This window comes from Marmota marmota, unplaced genomic scaffold (genome assembly GCF_001458135.2).
Source record: "Marmota marmota marmota unplaced genomic scaffold, marMar, whole genome shotgun sequence".
NCBI lineage: Eukaryota > Metazoa > Chordata > Mammalia > Rodentia > Sciuridae > Marmota > Marmota marmota.
In genome coordinates, this window is record NW_026000168.1 from 17,162,569 (window position 1) to 17,189,960 (window position 27,392).

General features: G+C 46.9%; 1 long non-coding RNA gene across 1 annotated transcript; it reads left to right on the plus strand.

Moving 5' to 3' along the window:
* Window positions 1-5,662: 5,662 nt before the first annotated feature.
* LOC125611752 lies at window positions 5,663-26,741 on the plus strand. The gene is made up of 3 exons (XR_007342004.1): window positions 5,663-6,434; window positions 21,410-21,485; window positions 23,631-26,741. It is a non-coding gene; the product is annotated as an uncharacterized LOC125611752 (long non-coding RNA).
* Window positions 26,742-27,392: the final 651 nt, after the last annotated feature.

Sequence of the window (27,392 nt, forward strand, 5' to 3'; positions counted from 1 at the left end):
GCGCCTGCGCGGAGGCGCGCGCACGCCGCGAGGGGGCGGAGCCGAGGGCTATATAAGCCGACGCCCCACCCACCCTGGTCCGCCCACCCACGCGGTGCCTCTGGGCGGCTGCAGGTGTGTCGCGGAGCGGTTCCAGGTGAGCGTCTCCCGACCTAAAGCTGCGGGAACCGAGCTCCTGAGGGAGAACCCCATTTCTGGAGAACGACGCCCTTGAGCAGCGCAGTTTTGCGCGGATTTCTGGGTGACGCTCCGGCTCCCGCGTTTCTGCTCCCTACCTTAGCCGCGAAGGCCTTCCTTCCGCCTAGCGGGCTGCTGGGAAAAGGGCAAAGGCTGTTATTTTACATCAGATATAAGAACTTAACTGCTGAAGAAATCGCAAGCAGCCAGCACCAGCCCGTCCTTTGATTATTTTATTTTATTTTATTTTATTTATCTGTAGGTGTTGCCCAGGATCGAACCCAGTGCTTCTGTGTGCTAGGCAGGTGCTCTACCCCTGAGCCACAACCCCAGCCCAGCCCAGCCCCTCCTTTTATTACTCCCAATTTCCCCATTTTTTTTTTTTAGGTCATCATTTAGGTATTGAGGTTTCTTCTATGTCGGAGGAGCTGGGAGTCCTTGGCCTCCTGAAGTCTTGAGAGCCGATGGAGAAGGAAAACGTGCATGGGGGAATCAGACAAAATCAAATTTGAAATTAGTAATCCCTCCTCTGAGAGATCTATGGTGCTGGGACAACCTTTATGGGGGAGACTAGTCGAGAAGGTTGGGGCTACAATCCAAAAGCCGAACGGGAAGGGCTAACTTGGTGGGAGGGTGGACAGTATCAACATTGCCAGAAGGGGCGTTGAAAGACCTCCCCGAATGTGGAGCAGACTGAGTGTAGGAAGAAGTAAGTGATTTGGGACTTTGAGAGTTTGAGGAACCCTTTGAGGATTTTTCCAGCATGGTCACAGAGAGTGTAACTTGATCGTTATATCTCTTTTTAAATGATTGCTCAGCAGTGGAGGGTTAAATGGTCTCAGAGTTGGAGCAGGGAGGCCAATTAGCCAGCCACAGAGTATGTCATCAAGGCAAGAGAGGAGGGCGACAGTAGGGAAGAACTCTATTTAGCAAGTAAAATGGACAGGCTTATGGATGAATGGTGAAGGAGTGAAGGTAGGTAGCAAGATTGACTCCAAGTTGAAGGTCATAGGAGATTCATTTATAGATTTCAGAAGCATCGAAGGACACCCCTGAGAAAAGTGACCCCAAATGATTGATCAATCTAAATGTAAAAGCTAAAACTATTAATTTTTAGAAGAAAACACAGAAAAAGTCTGACTTCAAGGTAGGCAAAATTTTTTCTAGCATACAAAAAGGATGAATCATAAATGAGATGATTGACAGATTGAGCTTTTTCAAAATGAAGTTTTGCTCCTGGAAGAACACTATTAAGAAAAGGAATCCAGAGGCTGGCCTGGTGACCCACACCTGACATCCCAGCTACCTGAGAGGCTAGAAGCAAGAGGACTGCAAATTTGAGGCCAGCCTGGGCAAGTTAGCAACACCTTGTCTCAAATAAACCAGTTAATGAAAGGGCTGGGGATGTAGCTCAATATTAAAACACCCCTGGGACCAATCCTCAGTACTGGAAAAAAAAAAAAAAAGGCGAATGGAGGTGGGGGGGGCTGTAGAAGAGGGGAGGACCAGGAGGAGCACATAGATTTTAAACATGGGAAATTTGGGTTGGGGGTCTAGGTCATTGGTACCACACCTGCTTACCATCCCAGCACCAAAAATACATGAGGGGGGCAGGGCGGGGAGTATGCCCATGCTGTTTTGAAAACATTATCTAAATTGTTCTGATTTGGGTGAGGCAATATTTAGCCTTCAGACATTTACTAATTAATTTTAAGCATATGAAAACTGGAACATTATTTGGCAAAATTTGGTATCATCAAATTAGAATATTTATGCAGAAAACAAACATCACCAAAAAAAAGGAGTACATTTTGTTACTCAGGTTGATATACAAAGCCCATTATAGTAATTAAAATGTTAACAGATTCTGTCAAAGAAATACTTTGGACTAAAGTAAGAAATGGTAAAATTGCTCTTTATTTTAGATGAAGGTATCTAATGCTTGATATAAGCCACTTAGCCTCATATAATAATTATGGTTAGTGATAAAGATTGCTAAACTCTTTTTTTTTTTTTTTAATAGGAAAAGACATTTGGGGCTGGGATTGTGGCTCAGCGGTAGAGTGCTTGTCTAGCATGCGCCAGGCCCTAGGTTCGATCCTCAGCACCACATAAAAATAAAGGTATTGTGTCCAACTACAACTAAAAAAAAATTAAAAAATAGGAAAAGATATTCAACAAAGATTTACTGGTTAAGAAAAAAACAAGAAAAAATGCTCAATGAAATTAACCAAATGATGTTATGTGCATTTTAAATATGTAATAACATGTCCCACTATTATGTGTAACTATAATGCAACAATAAAATTCTTTTGTTTAAATAAAGCAGGGGACACTAGAGAAGAATAGCCTTACCTTAGATTAGGTAGAGGGAAGTGAGGGGAGGGGAGGGGATGTGGGGATAGGAAAGATAGTAGAATAAAACAGACATTATTACTTTATGTATATATGTGACTGCATGACCAATGTGATTCTACAACGTGTACATTCAGAAAAATGAGAAATTATATCCCATCTATGTATTAGCATACAAAGTGTATAAATGCATTCTACTGTCATGTATAATAACTAATTAAAACAAAAATAAGGGGGCTGGAGTTGTGGCTCAGTGGTAGAGTGCTCATCTAGCACGCGTGAGGCACTGGGTTCCATCCTCAGCACCACATAAAAATGAAAAAAAGATATCATGTCCACCTACAACTAAAAAAAATATATTAAAAATAATAAAAAATTATTTTGTTTAATGTTCAACATCAAGAATCCCAAGGGAAATGTAATTGAAACCTTAGAAAGATAGCAGTAAATTTAAAGGGCTGGGCTGGGGTTGTGGCTCAGTGGTAGTGAGTTTGGTAGTTTGCCTAACACATGTGAGGCAATGGGTTCAACCCTCAGCACCGCATAAAAATAAATCAACAAAATAAAGGCATTGTGTCCATCTACTACTAAAACAAAAATTTTTTTTTTTAAAATTTAAAGGGCTAAATTAAAGATGGACCAGACTAAGTACTGGCAGGGGTGTAGAATTAGAAATTCACACACACTGGTAATGGAAAAACAAAAAGGAACAACTGTTTTAATCACAGTTTAGCAGTTTCTCTTAAAAATTGGGCAGGCATGGGGGCACACACCTGTAATCTCAGTGACTCCGGAGGCTGAGACAGGAGGTTCACAAGTTGGAGGTCAGCCTTAGCAACTTAACAAGACTCTCAGCAGGTAAAGCATCCCTGGATTCAATCCCCAATACCAAAAGGCCAACGAACAAACAAATTAAACATTCAACTACCCTGTGACTTGGACACTACAGTCTGAATTCTTAACAAGAAAAAGGAAACAATAATAAGAAAAAATATATGTTCGGCATGAGCTTTATTTGCAACAAAAACTAACACAAATGTTCAAAATCTGATGAATGAATAAATAAATAGTGGTATGTCCACAGGATAGAATACATTCAGCAATAAAAAGAATGATGTACTTACATAAACTTTGTTGATTAATCTCAAAATAATTACAGAACATGAAGAAAACCAAAAAAAAAAAAAAAAGCAAACATTTTAAGGATTCTAATCATGCAAAATTATAGAAAGCACAAAACATCTATTGTAAAGAAAAACGAGTGTATAATCTCGCTTCTCTGGGAAGAGAGATTATAAGGCATGGTGGGACATCCTTCTCATCCCAGTTTGTGAGGCCAGGAAGGACACTCGAGGCCAGCCTCAGCAACTTAGCAAGGCCCTAAGTAATTTAGTGAGACCCTGTCTCAAAAATAAAAATAAAAAGGACTGAGGATGTGGCTCAGTGGTTAGTGCCCCTGGTACAAAAAAGAAAAAAAAACAACTATTGTTAAGCATGAGATGAGAAAATTGAATTGGAACTATCATGCCAGCAAAAATTCAATTACAAAGAGTATGCAGTCCTCTTTGTTATGACAATATTAATAAAGGATACAGATTGTAAAATACCAGCCAAAATTCGACTTTCAAATCTCTCAGTTGGTTAGCTTTGTACTGGCTGGGTATGACGCTTTAAGTAAATCTGATGATTAAGTCAAATGATACACAAAAAGAATTCCATGTACCAAAAAAAACTTAAACATGCATAATGATCTCAAAAATCTCAGAGTAAGACATTCTCAGGGGGAAAAAAAATTATTGGTCTTGGTGATGCGCCCCTGTAATCCTAGCTCCTCAGGAGGCTGAGTTAGGAGGATTGTAAGTTTGAGGCCAGCCTCAGCAACATAGAGGGACCCTGTGTCAATATAAAAACTAAAGAGGACTGGGGACTCAGTGATAGAGCACTCCTAGGTTCGATCACCAATATGGCCAAAAAAGAAAATTCTTTGAAGAAAAACTAAGTAATGATGCTTACAAAAAATAGATTACTGGGGCTGGGGTTGTGGCTCAGTGGTTAGAGCACTTGCCTAGCACATGGGAGGCACTGGGTTCGATCCTAAGCACCACATAAAAATAAATAAATGAAATAAAGGTATTGTGTCCATCTTCAACTAAAAAAAAAATTTAAATAGATTACTGATTTTAAAACAACTTGTAAAATGTCTTGACTTTCATTTCACTCTCCCTAACATAGAAAACACTAGAAAAAGATTTCAATTGCAACTCTATTATCCCACCTATGATAAAAACTAAATTTTCAAATCAATTTCTTCTTTATCTACATTAAAAACTGCAATGTAATTTTTTTATGTGTGTGTGGTGCTAGGAATTCAATGCTGGGCAAGTCCTCTACTACTGAGATACATCCCTGGCTCCTACATTATCATTTTTAAAATAAATTACAGAAGCTGGCAATGTAGCTCAGTGGTAGAGCACATTCTTGACATGCAAAAGGTCCTGGATTCAATCCCCAGCAGCCCCACCCCAATCCCACAAAATAGTTTACAATAATGAAAGAAACTAAGGCCTTTTTCGATCTTCTAATATAAAACTTCACTATTCCCAACATGGTCTCTAAGCTGGATGTGGAGGCACATGCCTGTAATTCCCACTATTCAGGAGGTTGAAGCAAGAGGATTGCAAGTTTGAGGCCAGCCTCAGCAACTGAGCAAGGCCCTAAGCAACTCAGCAAGACCTTGTCTCAAAAAAAAAAAAAAAAAAAACCACAATGTGGTTCCAGGACCAGCAACATTAGCATCATCTAGAAATGGGGCAAACTCTCTGTCCCCTTCCAGATTGGCTTCAAAGTCTTCCGGGACATAACTTGGTAGCTGAGTGCTTTTGTGGTGTGTGTGAGGCTCTGGGGTTCCAACCCCAGCACTGCAGGAAAAAAGACAGGCATGCAGAAAGAAAGGAAGGAGGGAGAAATGTAGCTTCACAAAATTAAAATTCAGCAGAAACTAATTAAGATTTAGAGTGACCAAAAAAGACTGTTATATCTACTGACCATGATACAGAGAACCCAGTGACTCAGGAGGCTGAGGCAGGAGGATGAAAAGTTCGAGGCCAGCCTCAGCAGCTTAGTGAAACCCTAAGCAACTTAGCAAGACCCTGTCTCAAAATAAAAAAAGGGCTAGGGATATGGCTCAATGGTAAAGCACCCCTGGGTTCAATCCCCAGGACCCAGACCCAAAGAATTTATTTCCATGTCAGCAAGACAAATAACTGTTACATAACAAATCATCATATGCTAAGTGACTTCTAATTTCTAATTATTTTACTAGTTTATCTCTCTCACCTCAGGGCTTTTGCTTCAGCTGTTTCCTGGGTCTGTATAACTTTCTCTCCAACAGAGGTGACCTTTTGGTGCTCAGCTTAAATGTCATTTCATTGGGGAAGTCTTCCCTCACCCCACAGCAAAGGTCAGCTTCTCCCATGATGCACTTTCAAAACATCCTGAACTTCTGTTTTCTTATCCCCATAAGCATGAAACTTCCCCTTAAATCTCTTCCTTCTTCTCTGGACAGTGAACTCCTTGAGTACAGGGACTTTATCTCTGCCATTCTGAATCCACTGACCCTTCATATACCTTTAGGGGCTCCATAAATATTTTTGAAATTCATAAATGAACAAATGATAATTTTATTCTTATTAAATGAAATATAACCTGATTGAACCCAAAATGCATGCTGTACCACGGAGCCACATACCCAGCCCCTCTTATTTTTTGAGACAGGGTCTCGCCATTTTGCTGAGGCTGGCCTTGAACTTGTGATCCTCCTGCCTCAGCCTCCTGATTCACAGAAATTAACAGGCCTGTGTCACAGCACCAAGCAGATGAGACCTCCTGCCTCTCAGGCACAGGTATGAATTGGAAAACTACAAGCAGTAAGTGAATATATACATGTAAAGGACTTGGATACCTATTGTTGCAAGAGTATCATGCAGATCAAGAGTATTGGGGACAATATTAGATTTGGCAGCACACACTTGTAATGCCAGCTACTCAGGAGACTCAGGCAGGAAGATCACAATTTCCAGACCAGCCTGGGCAACTTAGCAAGACTCTGTCTAAATAAAATAAAATAAGGGTGGTGATGTAGCTCAGTGATAGAGCACCTACCTAGCCCTCAGGAGGCCCTGGATCCATTCCCCAGTATTGGAAAAAAAAAAGGAGGGGGGGGGGAACCCTCAATATTTTTTTGAGTGGGAGAAACTAGACACAATGTGTGATTCCATGAAGTTCAAGGACAGGCAGAACTCACAAATGAGAACCAGGTTTGATGGCACAGACCTGTAATCCCAGCAGCTCAGGAGGTTCAGGCAGGAAGATCACAAATTCGAGGCCAGCCTCAGCAACTTAGCCAGGACCTGTCTCAAAATAAAACATAAAAAGGGCTGGAGATGTGGCTCAGTGATTAAGCACCCCTGGGCTCAGTCCCCAGTACCACCACAACACCACCAAACTACCAGGAAAATGGAGGTAGATCAGATTAGTAAGGGGTGACTGCAAGGGGTCAAAGGAGTTGAGGTGCATTGTGGTTATACGGCCCAGTGTGTACATAGAAATACATCTGAAATACACGTGCATGCTGCTGTGCTGATACACACCTACACCCGGAAACCCAAGTACTCAGGAGGCTGAGGCAGGAGGATAAGGCATTTTATTGAGACCCTGTCTCAAAATTTGAAAAAAAAATAAATAAAAATAAAAAACATCAAAAAGGGCAGGGTTTGTAGCTCAGTGGTAGAGCACCCCTGAGNTTTTTTTTTTTTTTTTGGTACCCAAGGGCACTCGACCACTGAGCCACATCCCCAGCCCTATTCTGTATTTTATTTAGAGATAGGGTCTCACTGAGCTGCTTAGGGCTTTGCTAAATTGCCTAGGCTGGCTTTGAACTTGTGATCCTCCTGCCTCGGTCTCTTGAGTCACTGGGATGACAGGTGTGCACCATCACGCCCGGCTCATTCAAAATTTTTGACATGGGCTGGGGCTATAGCTCAGTGGTAGAGTCCTTGCCTTGCATGTGTGAGGCACTGGGTCTCATCCTCAGCACCATAAAAAAATAAATAAAGAGATTGTGTCCATCTACAACTAAAAAGATATTAAACAACTTTTTTTTTTTGAGAAAAGAAATGGATCAAGAGCACTCTTTTTCTGTTGGCATAGAGAAGACTCCTCAGCCTCTCCCCAGGACCTCAGAGGGGAACCTAATATGGTTCAAGCCCCTCCCCTTGTTCCTGCTGATACCCATAAACCACAGCTTCCTGCCACTGACCTGACCTTCACCTGAGACAAGTAGGCCATGTACATGTCCCAGGAGGCCCAGCAGGGTAGATGGGGACAGGAACACAGATGGCTTTATTCATAACCGAAAGACCAGTGTCCTCCGTGGGAATCAAAGCCGATGGACTGAGGACCCTGCCATTCAACAGGAGGGGAACAGAACCCCAACAATGGCCTTACTGGGGCTCAAGGTGGGAGCGCTGGGGATCATAATCTCAGCTATGTTGGTCTATTTTATTTGCAAGTGGTAGAAATGCAAAGCAACAGGCTTCAAGGACACAAGAGCGACTTATTGGAAGGAGATTGATGTATGTAGGAAAGGTAACCATAGGAAGGGCAGGGTCTCAGCCACCTATGCTCCTAGGACATTCTCTCTGTTTCTGGTCTATATAAACCCCTACAACCACAGAGCCCCATCCCCAGCCCTATTTTGTATTTTATTAGAGACAGGGTCTCGCTGAGTTGCTTAGTGCCTTGCTGTTGCTGAGGTTGTCTTTGAACTTGCAGTCCTCCCGCCTCAGCCTCCCGAGCTGCTGGGATTACAGGCATGAGCCACCGTGCTGGACTTAACTCTTCATTCTTTGTGTAGGTTTTATTCTTTCAATTCAGGAAGAACCCTGAAAGAAGAACTCAGCGTTAGGTTGTTGGAGGGAGCTACTCCTGAGAGCTGTAGTAGTTAGTTTTCAGTTATGAGATCCCTATAGCTTTATGTGGGCTCTTACTTGCCTGTTGCAGGGGAGAATTAGCTTTATTCCAAAACTCCAGTTTCAGGAGAAAATTGTTGGGTGAGCTACAACATTGGGGGGGCGTGGCCTGCCATTTGCTGGTGCAAGTCTGAAGAATGTGGACCATCGCCTAGAGCTGCAACAGGGGGCGGTGTGGCCCATGAGACCTGTAGTGCTGGAGGGTGTGGCCAGATGTTAACAGCTGCAACACTTGAGCAGGCACAGGCCTGCAACTTCACACAGACCCCACGTGTCACTACAAGCCGGGAAATCAAGTTTTAGTAGCCCCCCCCCCCATAAGCCTCAATGCTGAATGAACAAAATGTCAAAGGTGACCTTTAAACCAAAGTTTGGAGAGACTGTTGGCAGCTGAGGAGTCCCTGAACTCTGATCAGTGGGATGTGCATAAGGTTCCAAGACTCTGAAGCTGAGAACTTGGGCAGCTCTTCATTCATTTATTCCTGGTTCTGAATTTGAAGAATGAAATTCTTGGGTAAAAATGAGTGAGTGTAATAGATTCATTAAAAAAAACAAGCCGGGTGTGGTGGTGCACGCCTGTCATCCCAGCAGCTCGGGAGGCTGAGGCAGGAGGATCGAGAGTTCAAAGCCAGCCTCAGCAATAGCGAGGCCCTAAGCAACTCAGTGAGACCCTGTCTCTAAATAAAACACAAAATAGGGCTGGGGATGGGGCTCAGTGTCGAGTGCCCCTGAGTTCAATCCCTGGTACCAAAAAAAGAAATAAATAAGGAACATTTGAACCTCAAGTGTGAGTGGGGAGCTGCAGAGCTGATTTTCTCCCATTGAGAGAGCTACTCTGGGGTTTTATGTACCACTTTTATCATAGCTGTTGGTTCCAATTCCAATTTGGGTTTGGAAAACTAATAATCCTATTAGCCCTGTCTAGATTTGCCTTCCATTTTCTCCCTGCTTAGGGGAAATGAGAGATTGAAATAATTGAATTGCATGTATTTGGTGGAGGCGGGGAGGCTGTGGAGCTGCACTGCTGCACAGAGAGCCACTTGAAAGGACTCCACGGTTGCTCCAAAATTATGCTAATTCAGATTTGGAAATGTACAAATGCTGTTGGTTGATGAGTCCCAGCTTGGGTCTGCCCTACTTCCATTTTCTCCTAGCTGATGAGGAAGGCGGGTAAGGTCTTCAGACAGGGATTTCTGCAGCAGACTGAGCCATGCAAATATGTCACCAAAGAAGAATGACCTCCCCAAGGAAGGTCAGATAGAAAATAAACCGATAAAAACATGTTCTGCATCATGTCTTTGTGGAATTGCAAATTCTAACAAGATAGCTCCTACGTACCTATCACAATGACCAAAACCCATCACGGGCAACACCAAATAGCAACATGGATAGAGAGCTGCAGGAATTGTCGTTCATTGCTGGTGGGAATGCAAAATGACCCAGCCACTTGGGAAGGCCGCTGGGCAAGTTCTTTCAAAAAGAAACCTTCTCTGATCATCCGATCATCAAATGCACTCCTCAGCACATACCCAAAGGAGTTGAGAACCTGCTTCCACAGAAAAACCTGCACAGATACTCAGAACAACCCCATGAATTACCAGAATTTTGACCCAGAGAGCCTAGAGAAGAATAAAGGGTGGTGCATTCAGACAATGGAATATTTATTATTCAGCACCAAAAAAGAAATCAGCTCCAAGAAAAGACACGGAGGAGACTTGAATGGATATTATGAAGGAAGCCAATTTGAAAAGGCCATGTTCATGATTCCAAGTATATGACCTTCTGGCAAAGACAAAATTTTGAAGGCAGAAAGAGGAGGGCTCTCCCGCTGCCAAGTCACACAACTGATCTACTTGTCCCTGCTGAGAAGTGGCAGCAGAGCTATGGAATGGGACAGCAGTGGCCAGAGTGCGTTGGAGCATCTGGATGCCTGGAGCCCGCCACACACCACTGCAGGCCTGAGGCATGGCGAACCAGCGCCCAGGCAAGCCAAGGTATGCCAACCTGTCACCTGGGCACTCTACGGACGCCTGCTACAGAGGCCTGCTCCATGCAGTGCTACAGACCAAGCCAAGACCTCAAGCTCCTGCTTTCTGACCTGGGGCCACACAGAGGGAGTGGGGCTAGATGAGGAAGATTCCAAAAATCTGGACCAATAGCATTAGTAGGTTTCCAAACACTCATTAGCACAAGTCCGAACCAATCGTACTGGTGCTTTTTGCAAACCCTAATTACAGTGAGTTTGGACGAACAGCCACGAAAGTAGATTTTGCATTTTACAGGCAGGTGACAATCTGCACAAGCCAGATCACTTCTGCATACCAGCAATGTCACAACTGTGTCACTGTCCCGCAGGCAATACTGTCTAAATATGCAGGTATTTGGCCAGCTACACCTACCAGTCTTGCAACTCCCTTTAGAACATGGGATAATTCAACTGAAGCAAAATTCTTCACTTCCGATGGTGGGTTAAGGTTCCAAGACTGAATTCTACCAGGACTTGAGCTCTTGCATGGAGATCATGTTTTCATAAGAGACCAAAACCAAGAAGCAAGGCAAGTTCTTCCATTGCAAAGCTCAAACTCCCAAAGTTCAAGACTAAAACCTGCCCTACCCACCCAAGCAACTCCGTGTAGGGGTTTATATAGGCCCTGGCTCCCTGCTATTGGTCCAGACTTATGCTAATTAGGGTTTGGAAACCTGCTAACGCTATTGGTCCAAATTTTGGGAATCGTGCTCAGCTATTGGTCAACTCTCAAGTCATGACCTCCCTTCCCGTCTGCCCCACTCCCTCTGTGTGGCCCCAGGTCAGGAAGCAGGATCTTGGTTTCGTCGGTAGCGCTGTGTGGAGCCGGCTTCTGCAGCAGGCGTCTAAACAGTGCACAGGGCTGGGGCCCAAGGATGACAGGTTGGCGCTCTTTGGCTGGCCTGGGTGCTGGTTCGCCGTGCCTCAGGCCTGAGGTGCCTGTGTGGCAGGATCCACGCAGCCAGGCGCTCCCACCCACATGGCCGTGGCCCCCACTCCACTCCCTACCATAGCTTCTCGCCTCCAGCCGTGGCACTACCATTGAGCTACCTCCGCATATTTTTCTTTTCTTTATTTTTGGTACTGGAGACGGAACTCGGGCTTATTTCACCACTGAGCCACATCCCCAGCCATTTTAATGTTCTATTTTGGGACAATGAATCCCTAAGTTGCTGAGGCTGACCTCCAACTTGCAATCCTCCTGCCTCAGCCTCCTGAGCTTCTGGGGTTACAGATGCAAGCCTCTGCACCCTGTGGGCTAGTGCATTTTTAAAGTGAGTTATCTTTCTTACGTTTAAGCTTTAAAATGATACTTTGGGATAAGTACTATTAACACTGTTTTTCAGATGAGAAAACTGAAGTTCAGATATTCCCCAAGGACCCCCCCACACATACACACATAATGCCAAAGACCATCCAAAGGACTCAACCTCTCACTTCCTGACCTGCCAGGAGGAAATGGAATGGGAGCAGAACTGAATGGAAGTCAGGACTCCAGATCTAACCAATAGCCTTAGTAGGTTGCCAAAAATTTGGACCAATAGTGTTACATTTCCAAACCCTAATTAGCATAAGTTTGGACCAATAGCAGTGAACCAGGGGCTATATAAACCACTAGACTCGAAGATTCACAGTAGGGCTTCAATACAGTGTCTAGCATTGATTTTGTGAGGGTGAGTTCTCCGTGTTGATTGGCTTGGCTGGGCCTTGGTTGCCTTGGGGTTTTTAGATATTTTTTTTCTAAAGGGATAAGGGTTTTACCATGTTGCCCAGGTTGATCTTTTATCCTGGGCTTCAGAGATTCTCCTGCCTCAGCCTCCTGAGCAGCTGAGATGAAAGGCAGGGCTTCTGCTCCCAGCTCCTTGTTCAGGTCTAATAAATATACCCTGACACATGTTCACTATAATTGTATTATTTGGAACGGGTCCCTCACCCTAAAAATCTCATATGAGTTTCACCTGTTCACTTCTTGCTTCCTGGATGCATGGTAAAACTTCTATTCCTTCTGAAACCAAAGGGGAGATATATATGTATTTATAGATGGACACAATACCTGTATTTATTTTTATGTGGTGCTGAGATCAAACCCAGTGCCTCACAAGTGCCAGGCAAGTGCTCTACCCCTGAGCCACAACCCCAGCCCAGAAACAAGTTTTGATGTGAAACTTGGCTTCACAGAACATACAACATTAAGTGTCCACTCTGGACTCTGGGGGATTTTGATGTCCTGGTGTAGGCTCATTCCTGTAACAGATGGGCCACTCCAGGGGACTGTGTGACAGAAGGAGAGGTGTTTATGGCCTGGGAGCAAGAAGAATGTGGGGAATTTCTTCTTTCTGCTCAATTTTACTATGAAACGAAACTAAAACTGCTCTCAAAAATTAGTATCGAGCGTGTCTGTAATCTCTGTGATGGAAGAGGCTGAGGCTTGAGGATCGTAAGGTCAAAGCCAGCCTCGACAATTTAGTGAGGCCCTAAGCAACTCAGTGAGACGTTGTCTCTAAATAAAAAATAAAAAGGGCTGGGTATGGGGCTCTGTGGTCAAGTCCTCTGAGTTCAATCCCTGGTAAAATAAATAAATAAATAATAAATTAAAAATAAGTATATGCTAACAAAAAATACATTAGCTCATGATTGATACATAACATATTCAGTAACTGCTAGTTTTTATGATTGTTATATTTATTTAACACATCCTACTCAGCTCTGATATGCTATGGTCCCATGATGGTAAATGAGAGAATGTAATAATTTTAAAAAATCATAAAAATATGCCCCATTCCATTTTTATTTTAAACCCCTAGGCTTAAATCACCTTAGACCAATGGAAAAAGAGTACCTTAAGAAACCAAGGCAGTTGAACTGCATGGTTTGAATTCTGACTTGTCACTTACAAACTGTGTGACCTTGGGCAAATTATTAAGTCTCTCTGTGCCTTGGGGTTGTTTTTTGCTCCCCTCTTTTCAAATGAATGGTTTTGTACCACTCTCACAGGAATGTTGTGTAGATTAAATGTGTTAAAGTTACATAAGACAGGAACAGGTACATAGCAAGCATTTTTTAATTTGCTGATAGTATGTTAGATACATAGAGACTGAGGCACAGAGACATTAGGTCACTTGCTCAGGATTACACAGCTGGGAAATGGCAGGACTGGGATTAAACCTCAGATACTCTCTGATGACAGACGGACAGGTGTGTAGGCAATTGCAGAGGAACTAAGTGCTAACAAAGAGCTTAGATCTGTGACAACTCTTAAGAGACCTTTGTGCATGTCTGAGGGTTTGGAAGACTTCCAGGAATAGAGGGTGCCCAACCAGTGGCTTAAAGGATGAGCCAAGTAACCAGAAGGGAGCAGGAGAGAGCAAGAGTCATATGTAAATGACCAGGGATGAGGTAGAACAGTGGAGAACAGCAAACCATTCAGGGTGGATGCGTCATCGAAAGCAACCTGGGGCTGGGCCTGGTGGCGCACACCTGTAATCCCAGCAGCTCAGGAGGCTGAGGCAGGAGGATTTTGAGCTAATCTCACAATTTGAGTCCCTGAGCAAGTTAGCTAGAGCTTGTCTCAAAATAAAATATAAAAAAGGGCTGAGGATGTGGCTCAGTGGTTAAGTGCCCCTGGGTTCGATCCCTGGTACCAAAAAACAAATTTAAAAAAGAAAGAAAGAAATTAAACTGGGATATGATAGCAGACATAGCTTATCATAGTTTGTGGGGGCCCAAGGGACACTTCACCCCCTGAAAGTGTGGTTTTCAAGCCTTCTCAATAGACAGGTCCTCCTCTGTCCTTTATTTTTTATTTTGAGATAGGGTCTCACTAAGTTGCTTAGGGCCTCTCTGAATTGCTGAGGCCGGCCTCCTGCCCCAGCCTCCCTAGTCCCTGGGATTACAGGCACACGCCACCGTGTTCAGCGTCAGATAAAATATTTTTTTTTTTTACTTATTTATTTTCATGTGGTGCTGAGGATCGAACCCAGGGCCTCGCACGTGCTAGGCCAGCACTCTACCGCTGAGCCACAACCCCAGCCCCAGATAAAATCTTACAATGATTCCTAGAACACAGACCGAAGCAGAGAAGCTTCAGGTGACAGGGAGATGCGTCTTCAGAGACTCCCCCACCTCCAGCTTTCCTGCCACCCCTCACATCCATGTAGAACCCCGAAGAACACCCTCTTAAAAGATCCGACCCCATCTCCCATCCCTTACTTTCACAAAGGAAGAAACAGGCCATGGGGAAGTGAATGGCCACCACCACCCCTGGTGACGAGAGCCAGGACTTGGGATGCCCAACCAGGAGTCTTCTGGCTTTATTCTCTTTGGAAGTTTGTTTTTGTGTGTGACAGAGAAATAAGGGCTTTTTTTTTTTTTTTGGTACTGGGGGTTGAACCCAGGGGTGCTCAACCACTGAGCCACCTCCCCAGCCCTATTTTGTATTTTATTTAGAATCAGGGTTTCACTGAGTTGCTTAGTGCCTCGCTGCTGCTGAGGCTGGCCTCCAACCTGTGATCCTCCTGTCTCAGCCTCCCAAACTGCTGGGATTACAGGCGTGCTCCACCACACAGGGCAAGATCAGGGTTTTGAAGGCTGTTGGGGGAGAGGGGAAAGGCAGGCAGGATAATAAGAAAACCTGTCTTCTTGGGACCGGGGTGTCCCCAGCTGTACACACGGGAGGCCATGAAAGATGACCCCAGAGAAAGCGCTCATCTCTGCACCTTGGATCTCAGACTGTCCCTCCGCATCCCACTCCCGGCCTCTGATTGAGGGGAATGAAAGTTCCCAGGAGGGAGGAAGGAAGCCCGAGGGACAGGTGTCCTGCTGGCGAGGGGTTGATGTGAGCCAACCTGGCAGCTCAGGGTATTTTTAGGCCTCAGTGCTCACCCCTGCCCCTGGGCTGGAGGCAGATTAGACAGAAACGCAACCCAAGCAGAGGTCGGTTGGGAAAGAAAGACTTTGAGAAAAAGCCCGGTTTTGATTCCTGTTTTCTCTCAGTGGGGAGGAGCAAAGCCAGGATCCAGGAGGGGGCTGAGGAGCCTGGGGAGGGACCTTTCACTCCTGCAAACGGGGCTGTCCTTCTGAGGGTTCCACTTTGGGGAATGTCACCAAGGACAGAGAATATTCCAGAAAAAAAAAAAAGTGTCTGTATTGAACATGTACAGATTTTCTTTGCCTTGCTATTCTTGCCTTAAAAAATGTAGTATAACAGCTGCCAACAGAGCATTGATATTGCATTAGGTGTTACAGGTCAACTAGGGAGGATTTAAAGTATATAGGAGGCCAGGCACCATGAGGCTGAGGCAGGAGGATTGCAAGTTTGAGGCCAGCCTCAGCAATTTCGTGAGGTCCTCAGGAATTTAGGGCAACCCTGACTCAAAATATGCAAAGGACTGGGGATGTGGCTCAGTGGTAAAGCAGCCCTGGGTTCAGTCCCTGGTACCAACACACACACACACACACACACACACACACACACACAGCTAGATGGGTTCTATACAAAGACTGTGCCCTTCTATATAAGGGACGTGAGTATTAGGGATCTTGATATCCTAGGAGGGTCCTGGACCCAATCCCTACTGGATACAGGATACCAAGGAATGACAATACCTCATTTGGGGCTGGAAATTTCTTATCTACCTTCACAAACTCATGCATCTGGCTTATCACCTCCACCACCACTTCCACCTCCACCACCACTTCCACCTCCACCACCACCACCTAGAACCTCAAATGGCCCCCCCAGCCTAATTTGGCTATTATACTATTATTCTTTGCTACCAGGTATTGAACCCAGGGGTGCCTATCCATCACTATTGAGCTACATACCCAGCCCTTTTCATTTTGAGACAGGGTCTATCCAAATTGCTGAGGCTGGCCTCCCATTTACAATCCTCCTGCCTCAGCCTCCTGAGTCACTGGGATTACAGGCATGTGCCATTACACCAGGCCCTAGCTTTTTTATTTTATTTAATTTTTCATTTTTGGACAGTGCTGGGAATGGTACATGGGGTTTCACAGATGCCAGAAAAGCACTAACTCGCTGAGCTAGCCTCAACCCAGCCTTCACCACCAAACTTCTAACAGCTTCTGTAACCCGCCTCCTCTGTCCATTCATACCTCTGCTTAGGTTTTTATTTATCTAAGACAACTTTCCAACCCATTTAACCCTCAAGCACCTATACTGTTTTTTAAACGAGGTGCTAAGAATCAAGCTCAGTGAAATCAATAGTGTTTAAGACAGATATTCAAAAAACATGGCAGCTCTTAAGAACTAACCTTAACCCTAAACCCTCAAATGTTCCAGCAACTCACCACCTTCTCTCAAGGTTCTTAACCAGAGCGTTTGAAATATGAAATTCACAAACCAAGACCAAAACTCTCCACCCACAGGTGAGAAACCCACAGCAATATTCTTGCACCCACATCCCCAGCTAAAGGTTTATATAGCACTTGGGTCATTCCTATTGGTCCAAACTCATGCTAATTAGGGTTTGGAATCCTACTAACGCTATTGGTCAGTTCTCAACTGGAGAATTCCATTCAGAGATACCCCACTTCTATTTCCTCCCTGCAGGTCAGGAAGCAGGAGGTTGCTGTCCTGGGACAGTATGTGCTTGCAAGTCGCTGCTGCCCACCCAGGGCCACCAGTCCGGTGCTCCAAGGCTCTGCTGCCACTTTGTGCAGGGCCCTGGGTTCGATCCTCAGCACCACATAAAAATAAATAAACGAAATAGAAGTATTGTATCCAACTACAAGTAATAAATAAATAAGTAAAATGCATTAGCCCACAAGGTACGGTGGGCTATTTCTGTAACCCCAGCGACTCAGGAGGCTGAGGCAGGAGGATTGCAAGTTGAAGGTAAGCCTCAACCACTTAGGGAGACCTTGTCTCCAAATAAAACATTAAAATAGACAGGCGTGTGGCTCAGTGGTGAAGCACCCCTACAGTCAATTTCCAATATCAAAAGAAAAGGAAGATGTGGGGATGTGACTCAGTGGTAGTGACAAGGGTCTGTGGCTATGCACTGGCAGCGGACCTATGGGTCCCTGCTGAGAAGTGGCAGCAAAGTCGTGGAGCAGTGGCCCCGAGTAGTTGGGAGCGCCTTGCTGCCTGGGGCCACCACAGGGCACCACCGATGTGAAACACTACCAACCAAGGCTGCCCACCTTTCATCCTGTGGCCACCAGATATGGACACCGCATGGACGCCTGCTGCAGAAGCCGGGTCCATGCAGCGCTACACACCAAACCAAGACCTCAAGTCCCTGCTTCCTGACCTGGGGCAAGAAGATGGAAGTGGGGCAGACAGGAACCAAATTGGGACTTGAGAGTTGACCAATAGCATTAGTTTCCAAAACTTAGCATAAATTTGGGCCAATAGCATTGGTGCTTTTTCCAAACCCTCATTAGCATAAGATGGGAACAATACCCCTGACCCCAAGGACTATATAAACCCCACAGGAGGCAGGGGAGACCGAGAAATTGTATTATCATTGTTTTAGAAGTCAAAATCCAGTGTCATTTCTAAGTCCTGGACTCAGTAAAACCGTCGATTCAATTTTCAGTATCCACCCCGCCCCCCAAAAAAACCCAAGAGTAAGTGTGTGAAAGAGATCCTGAGAATGAAGTTTTTAGATGCGACTGGCACGCAGGGCCACGTTCTCCAATTCTGCTGGTGGGTGGGGGGTCTGCGTGAGGCTGAGAACTGTCGCCTCTGTCAAGGGTATACCATGTCCTCCTGTGGGGCAGTCCCCGGCCGCTCACCATCCATTTCTTCTTTCCCAATTCTTGTGTGAATTTGAAGAACGAAATCCACACTTCAGGATGAGTGAGTACAAGTCCTGGAAAAAGAACAAAGAACCGGGGTGTCCTGTGCCAGAGGGTGACAGCAGGTTTTCTCCCATGGAATGTTCCAGCATGGGGCTGCTGGTCTAAACTTATGCTAATGAGGGTTTGGAAAAGTAATAATGCTCTTGTTAGCCCTGAATCCCATTCAGATTTACCTTACTTCTCTTTTCTCCCTGTTTAGGGGACGCGGGGGATTTAAGTCTGAATTGCACATCTCGGGCGTGTCGGCGTGCTGCGGATCTAGAGCACCGCATGGAGTGTGGTTCTCGGAAAAAGGACTAATATTGGTCTCAAACTATGCTAATTAGGGTTTGAAAAATGGCCAATGGGATTGGTTCCATTTTATGCTAATTAGGGTTTGGAGACACGCTATTGGTCCAATTTTATGCTAATTAGGGCTTGGAACCGCACTAGCGCTATTGGTCCAATTTTATGCTAATTAGGGCTTGGAAACTAGCGCTATTGGTCAACTCCCTAGGCTCCACTCTCATGCAAATCAGGAAGGGAGAGGTAGAGGTCCTCAGCTAGGGCTGCAGCCTTGCCTGGACCCTAACCTGGCTTCTGAGGACGACTGGTTGGCTCACTACTCAGGCCAGCCACCCCTGTATGGCGGGTTCACGCAGCTTGGCAGCCACAGAGCCATGTCACCAGGGCCTCATGCTAGACAAGCGCTGTACCACTGAGCCACATCCCTGGTACCCTACGCCCCTTCAGAGGTACAGATGAGCATCCTGGGGCTCAGAGAGAGACAGATTTACCTGCCTGCGACGAGAAACAGCAAGGGGCAGCTGCAGAGAACTCGCTTTGACCTTCCACACCTAGCCATTTCTCTACAGGGTCTGACAGTCCCTCCAGGCTACAGGACACTGGGTACTTCCCCTCTGAAATAGTCCCCAAAGTTGCCTGGGCCCCAGCTTCTCACAACTACTAAGATCACCCACTTGCTGTGAGAGCTGTTGTCCCCAAGCAATTATTAATAGCGCCTCCTCCCCTTCTCAGAAATGTCCTGTGTCTGGGACAAATTGTTTGGCCACCCGCTTCCTCACCCTCCCCTGGCCTATGGCTGTGGGGAACATCTCAAGCTGTGTCTCCTTTCCTTCTTCCAAGTCACCCGAGTCCAGGTCGGATTTCTTTCACGATTTTTCTGAACGCCCGAGAGAGAAAAAGAAAAAGTGAAATGCGGTCAGCAAATATCTCTGCACCGGCCATGTCCCTTCCCTGGGGGCAGGGCCTGCTGGTTCCTTCTGTCCACCTGGTACATCATACATAGGACATGCTCCCAGAAATGGGCTGACATTGAATGAAAAGCTGTTTATTCCTTCTAGAAGGGAGCTTCTGCTTAATCCCAGGTAAGAGAACATCCTAGAAAGTGTTTTCCCAATTAAAAAAAATAAGCTAGGCCTGGAAGGGTACCTCAGGTGACATGAAGATAAGTTGGGGCTGGAGATGTGGCTCAGGAGTAGAGCACGTGCCTAGCAGGCATGGGGTGCTGGGTTCTGTGCAATAAATGGGACAGCGGGTGGCAGGAGAAAATAAAATGGGCTGGACTTGAGAAGAGATTTTTATTTTTTTTTATTTTCAGGTACTGGGGATTGAACCCAGGGCACTGAACCACAAGCTACATCCCCAGCCTTTTTTTACATATATGTTTTAGAGACAGGGTCTCACCAAGTTGCTTAGGGCCTCAGTACGTTGTGGAGGCTGACCTTTGAATTTGCAATCCTCCTGCCTCAGCCTCCTGAATCGCTGGAATAACAGGCTTGTGCCACCGTGCCCGGCTTCAGTATGACTTGTGTATAAAACTGGGGAGAGGCGACTCTGGAGACAAACCCCCCACCCCAGCTCTGGTCTTTTCTTCCCCCCTCTTCGATACTCTGTGAGCCACACATTTACTGCTTGCTGGTGACACTTTTCTCAGCTGATTTTTCTCTCTGTTCCTGGCCCTTCGGGTGCTCCTCTGGAGCATGACCAGGCCAGGCCCTGCGAGGGCCACATCTGAGCTATAGGAAATCCTCTTATGTGCGCATGTGCGGCTCTGCTGACCTTGGGGATGGAGCTTCCTGCTCTCTGAGCCTCCTCTCTCTTGGGTTTGTTGAGGTGAGACAGACAAAGTTCAGTGACCTCCATCCTGCAAGGAGCCCATGGACCACATATAGCCCCCACCAGATACAGGCCCCGCCCCCAACCTTGGAGTTCCTGGCCTCCAGAACTGTCAGAAATAAATCTCCATGCTTTATAAGTTTCCCAGTCTCTGGTATTCTGTTACAGCAATGCAAAATGATGCAAGACACAGGGTCCAGTCCCTTTCTGGTCAGCAGATGCTGGGACACTTCATCTCATCCCTTCTGTGGGACCAGGAGTATACAAAAGCAGGGGACTGTCTTGGCCACCACTCGATCTCACCACAGTGGTGACCAATAAAGCTCAGGTGACTGAATAGGCATTTTAGGCTGTGGCCAGGCTCTGGGGTGGGCTGGGGTTCCCCACCTGAGTGCTCAGCACTCCCGTATGATGTCCTTATGACACCCATAGGATCAGTGTCCCTGTTTGCTCATATAATAAGGGAGCTGTCCTGTTCAGCTCTCTCCCCAAGCTCATGAGTCAGGGACCAGGACAGACTACCTTGAGGGCACAATGCCTCTGGCTTGCAGAGATAAGGCAAGGAACAGGGGTGTTTGGCCCGGAAAGAGGACGCCTCCAGGTAGAAGGTGACTCTGGACAGCTGTGGTGACCTTGGCTTGGACTCCACTCCTGTCAGGGAGGGGTTTCCTGGTTAGGTCCACTGGCTGGTCCCTGCCACAAAGCAGCTGCGGAGCCACAGAGTGTCACCTGGCTGGGTCTGAACGTGGGCGACAAGCATCTCCCAGGGCCCTGGAGCCACACAGGCACGGGGACCATTGCTGGGGCCAGCCCAGGTACAACAACATGTATCACAACCTGGGATTTACCTTATCCTTTTGTTTGTTGATGTTTTCAGCTTCCAGACTCCTCTGATACAGCATGAAACCTGTCCTGGTCTCAGTTCAATGCATGCCACCTAACGTGCGGACCAAGTAGGTGCTCAACGAATAACTTAACCACTAGCATTAACTGACAGGAAAGGAGATACCGGGGTCTCCCTCCCCTTTGCAAGGCCTGGAGGTGGTATTCACGGAGTTGCCAAATCAAGATTCTAGAACTGCTTCTCTACCATTCAAATAGTCCCATTTGGCGTTCTGAGGCCACAACCTAGACACAGGGTTCGGGCGATTTCTGGCTCTCCAGCGACACCTGGTGGCCATACTTAGATCTGCATCTTCAAGAAAACCCCTCCCTATCTTTTAAGTCTCAAACTAAGATGGAGAGAAAGGAGGGGAAATTGAAAAAGTGAAACGGTGACCATGGGGGGTTCTGGGGAAAGCAACTCGGTGGTAAAAGAGGAAACCTAAGTGGTCACCATGGCGCACGCCTGTCATCCCAGCAGCTCAGGAGGCTGAGGCAGGAGGATCAAGAGTTCAAAGCCAGCCTCAGCAACAGCAAGGCCCTGAGCAAGTCAGTGAGACCCTGTCTCTAAATAAAGTACAAAATAGGGCTGGGGAGGGGGCTCAGTGGTCGAGGGCCCCTGAGTTCAATCCCTGGTACAAAAAACAAAACAAAAGACTTAGAAACCTTTCTTTTTCCTGTGCCTCTTTTTAAATTTCTCTTTTCTTTCTCCTCCTCCTCCTCCTCCTCCTTGGACACTGGGGATGGAACCCAGGGGTGCTCTACCCCATCCCTTTCTACTATTTATTTTGAGATAAGCTCTCGACAGGTGGTGGAGGCTGGCCTCAAGCTTTCAATCCTCCTGCCTCAGCCTCCTCAGTCACTAGGATGACAGGTGTGCACCATCACGCACTACTGAGATTAGGTTCTAAAAACATTGCACAGACCAAACAATATCTGTCCATGTGGTAAGTTTGGTCCAGAAGCCACTTGTGTGGGACACCTGGTGAGCACGGGACAGGCAAATCCACCTCCCCAACCCTGCTTCAGACCCACCCGCCCAGCCAGCCATCCCCTGGGCACCTCCACAAGGACGGCCTTGGGGACTTTCACAATCAACAGTTGCACCTCCATCCATCTTCCTCCCTCCTGATCAGAACCTCTTAGAGATGGGCACCTCTGGCCTCCCCCCTCCCTGTCTCATTTCATCTCCTAAATCAATCCCTGTTCTACGGCGCCCCTCTGTTTGCTCTGTTCCCATGACTCCAGGCCCCCACCATTTTCCAGGGGACCTTCCCCTCACCATCTCTTTCCTCTCTCTCGCTGTCTCACTAGCTCTCCTCACTGCCTTGGTCACTTAAGACCCAACAGAGGAGCAGGATGCTGTGGTGCACACTTATAATCCCAGTGACTGGAGGCTGAGACAGGAGGATCACCGTTTTGAGGCCAGCCTCCACGATTTATCAAAACCCTCAGTAACGGAGCAAGATGCTGTCTCAAAATTAAAATAAGGGCTGGGGATGTGGCTCAGTGGATGAGCACCCCTGGGCTCCATCCCCAGTACCAAAGGAAAAAAAAAAAAGAAAAAAGAAAAGTCACCTGCTGGTGACAGAGTAGCTCCTCCCCCTCTCTTCTTATATTCTTTGTAAAATGGGGGACTTACCTCCGAAACTCCAAAGTGGCTCTTATTTTCCTTCCAAATCTGGCCCCAGATATATATCTTTTTAACCTGCAGAGTAGGATATGAACTTTGAATTCATGGCAAATCTGTAAAAACCAGGAAACTTAGCGTCTAAGACTGGGAACACTTCCGGAGGGTGGGGGGAGAAGTGAGACCCTTTCTCTCAATAAAATGCAAAATAGGTCTGGGGATGTGCCCCTGAGTTCAATCACCAGGTTTGTGCAATACTGATTTTTACCACCAGAGGGAAGCAGAGCTGCAAAGTTGACCTGGGTCTAAAGGGCCCTGGAAATTCCTGTCCCAGGAACTTGGCTGAGGAAGGGTCAGGAAGCAGGAGGGCTGGGAACGGTGTCTGACCCTGAGTGAGACACAACTAGGGGTGGCCTGAGGAGGAGCAGCGAAGGTTTATAGAGAAGGAAATTCTGGAGCCAGGCCCTAGCCTCTGCAATAGCTGGGACTTCAGGTGCTTGCTATCACATCTGCTTGACGGTGATTATCTCTTTTTGTTTCGCTTATTAAATGTAACTGAGTTGTTTTTTTTTTTTTTTACATAAAGTGACCATTCTGACCCAGACCTCCGATATGCCTTGCCTAAATACCTGCAGCCTGAACACATTCATTCAAAAAGAAATTAGCGTCTGGATGTGGTGGTGCATGCCTGAAATCCCAGCTGCTCAGGAGGCTGAGGCAGGAGGATCGTGAGTTGGAGGCCAGCCTCAGCAACTGCAGAAGGCCAGATGCAGGACAATGGCCACGTGCATCTTAATTTGAGCCACCAGAAACCAGTCTGCAGCCAAGAGGGACAGGATTAGCTTTACCTTTATAAGGCCAATTTGGCCACTGTGGAGGGACAGAGGAGACAGAGAGGCCACCAAGGGGCCACGGAGGTCTTAAGGTGAGAAGCTCTTCCTGCCCTGTGCGACAGGCACTTGAGGGGCAGGATGGCAGCACCGTCCTCTGCTCTCATATCCTGTAGCTCCAGACCCCTCGCCCACCAGAGTCCCCCTCCCTTCTGTGGTAATTTCCGGAAGCTGCTCCTGGGGTGACAGGGAGGGGCTCCCACCCCTTCCCACTTCTTGTCTTCCCATCTTCTAAACAACTTCCTGGCCCCCTCAAGCCTTCTCCCTAAATCAGTCAAGACAACCCGGTGCAGGTGTGCACAGCACTTTACAGTTGGCACACCCACCTCCTCCAGCCTCCCCCACCTGCCTCCAGTCCCCACTCAGTTAATCCCATTAGGGGTTCATTCACTGATTGGGTTGAGGCTCTCATAACCCCATCATTTCTCCTGCAAACCCTCTTGATCGTCTCACACGTGAGCTTTTGGGGGACACCTCCCATCCAGACCATAACACCCACAATCCTGTTTACTGCTAGCCCCAAGAGACATTTGTGGCACTGCAATTTCCAAGGTGTCCACAGAGACATCTCCCCCTCCACGTTCTCTTCATTCAAGGTGACGCTGATTGCTCTCCCTGGAGAGGTGGGGTCTCTGCTTCCTTCCCTAGAGTCAGAGTGGCCATGTGACTGTGGCACAAGGAGTGCTATGTGACTTTCGAGCCTCAATCACCCAACAGGCACAGCCTCCACCTGTTTCTCTGGGGACACTCGCTCTTGGAGCTCAGCCTCCATGCTGTGAGGAAGCTCAAGTGCCACAGCTAGGACAAGTGTCCCTTTAAAAAGGACCTAAGGTTTGGCCACCAGCCTGTGCTGCTAGTGGGAGATGGTGAATCCTTTGTAAAGTGGGACTAATGGAAAGAAGCGAGGTCATTGGGGACATGTCCTTGAAAGAGATATTGGGCTCCTTGTCCCTTCCTGTCTCTTTTACTTCTCGGCCACCATGAGGTGAGCAGACATTTCTCCAGTGAGCTCTTGCCATTATTATCACCATACGCCCAAAGAGATGGGGCCAATCAATCAGGGATGCAAACCTCTGAAGCTGTGAGCAAAAACAAACCTTTTGTCTTTTTAAGTTGATTATCTCAGGTATTTTATTACAGTAGCAGAGAGCTACTGTAAAAATACATTTTTAGGCCATATGGATAGATCACGGGTAGTTTTTCTAGTCAACACCTTCACCTGTGGTCTTAGGTGACCACCAGGTATGTGAGTAAAGAAGCCTTTGAACTAAAGCTTTTGGGTTGCAACAAGAGAAGTGATCCTGAACAAGAATCACCTTGCCAAACCCACTCAACCAAATCCACTCGGGAGATAACAGTAAAATGACCATTGCTGCTTCTATTCAGTCTAATAATAACAATCTTGTCCAGAGGAAGAAACAGTGTCCATAGTGATAGGTGCGGTGCAGAAAAATAAAACCAAACAAGGGATGGGGAGGCACTGGTATTTCCGTTCAGGGGGTCAAAGGAGGCATCTCTGGTGGTGATATTGAGGATGAATGCAAACTCAGTTCCCCCAGATTTCCAATAGAGCTGAGCTTGAGGCTCATTGGATGGACTTGAGTCATGTGCCTATCCCTGAGCCAATCAGCGTATGTGTGGCTAAAGTGGAGCATTCTGATTGGTCAGACCTGGACCCACCCCAGAACCAGGAGGCGGGAGAACTCAGGCTGGGGGTTCTTCTACTCAGAGTCCATTTCTGGGGGAAAGGAAAGGCTTGGAGGATCCCAGCTCCTCGGAGTCATCCCACATATGATGAGGTGGCCCCATGTCAGGAGTCCCTTTCACCAGGACTGTGTATCAGTTTGCTAGGGCAGCCATACTAGGGTGGGGAGGGAGGTTCTCCCCTCTGGCTTTGCTAGAAGAGTGGGCAGCAGTTCTTGGCTCCTGGGCTTAGAGATGAATCCTGGGAACCTTTGAGCCCAACAGCCCGTGGCCATCTCCACCTCCATCTCTGTGTCTCAATTTTTTTTTTTTTTTTTTATTCTGAGACAGGTCCTCACTAAGTTGCTCAGGGCCTCGCTAAACTGCTGAGGCTGGCCTCCAACTCACGATCCTTCTGCCTCAGCCTCCCAAGCTGCTGGGATTACAGGCATGCACCGTGTGCCTGGCTGGGCCAGCCTTTAGTATCCATATTTCAGATGGCCATCGTTTGAGGGTTGTCCCCTGTTGGGAGGACAGTTGGGATGGGGTGGCCCCGAGGGACCAGGGACAATTCTCAGCAGAAGGGGGCATCTGTGGTCTTTATCAGCAGCACTCACAGCAGCTGGGGGAACAACAATCCATCAGAGGGGACCTGGGGGGACAGGCAAGCAGGCGGACAGGCAAGTTCTTTCAATTCCTTACACCTCAGTTTCCCCATTTGGGGATTTGGAAAGTTCCAGCATTAGGAACAGCTATGAATTAATACAATTTATTAATATTATTATTCATATCAATATAATTAATGTAATTCGTGTTTTTCAAATGCTACACATGGGTAGTGGGAAGCGTTAGCTATTATTAATTACCCTTTGTGCCATCCTGGGAATGAAAGACTAGCCTCTGGGTATCCTTCCTAACCAACTTCAAATAAACCCAGAAGAAAGAACGAACCCAGTCTTCAGTGACCGTTTCCCAACTGGGGAAACTGAGGCCCGGCCCAGAGCTGACTCCCGGGGTCAGACAGAAGCAGACTTGAACCTCAGCTGTGTGACCTTGGGCCAAGAGCCCTGCCTCTCTGGGACTCAGTTTCCCTGGTCTATAAAATGGGTCACCAGGGTAGCTCCAGTTAGACCTTAAATGATGCTCTCAAAATGAACATTGTTCGTTTTTTGTGTCTTAACCAATATTATCCTGAAAGATGGACGCATAGGTGGCCGCTGGGGAGGGAGGGGACACGTTTCAGCCCAGGCTCCTCGGACACCCGGGCCTCTCTCCTAGAGCCGGACTCCACTGCGCGGCCTCCCATTTCAGCAGAGGCCCCTGTGGAGGTCTGGGCTGAGGTCCCACCAGGAAATCAATACCCAGGCACTGACGCGTCCGCTTCCAGCCCCACCGAGTTGCTTAATTGTACAGAGCTGGAGCTGTCGCCAGGTCCTCAGCGTCACGCCCGGTGGTGACAGCCGTGCTTGGCGGAGAGGTACATTCATTAGGGAGACAGCTTTTATCTGGGCTTTCCAGAGGGACTGGGGACGGGAGCCGAGCGGCCAGGCTGTTGACAATGACAGCCAGCCGTCATGTAGGGCTTGCAGGGAGTCCCAACAGCTTTCCAGATAACCACTGAGGACACCCTGGGAAATCAGCGCCGGGGTCACTGTACTCGACCCCCACTTTCCAAGTGGGGCCATCAAAGCCCAGAGAAGTCCTGTAACTAGGTCAAGTTCACTCTGATTCACTGACCAGTCTTCAGGGATCCTTTCCCAGTCGGGGAAACCGAG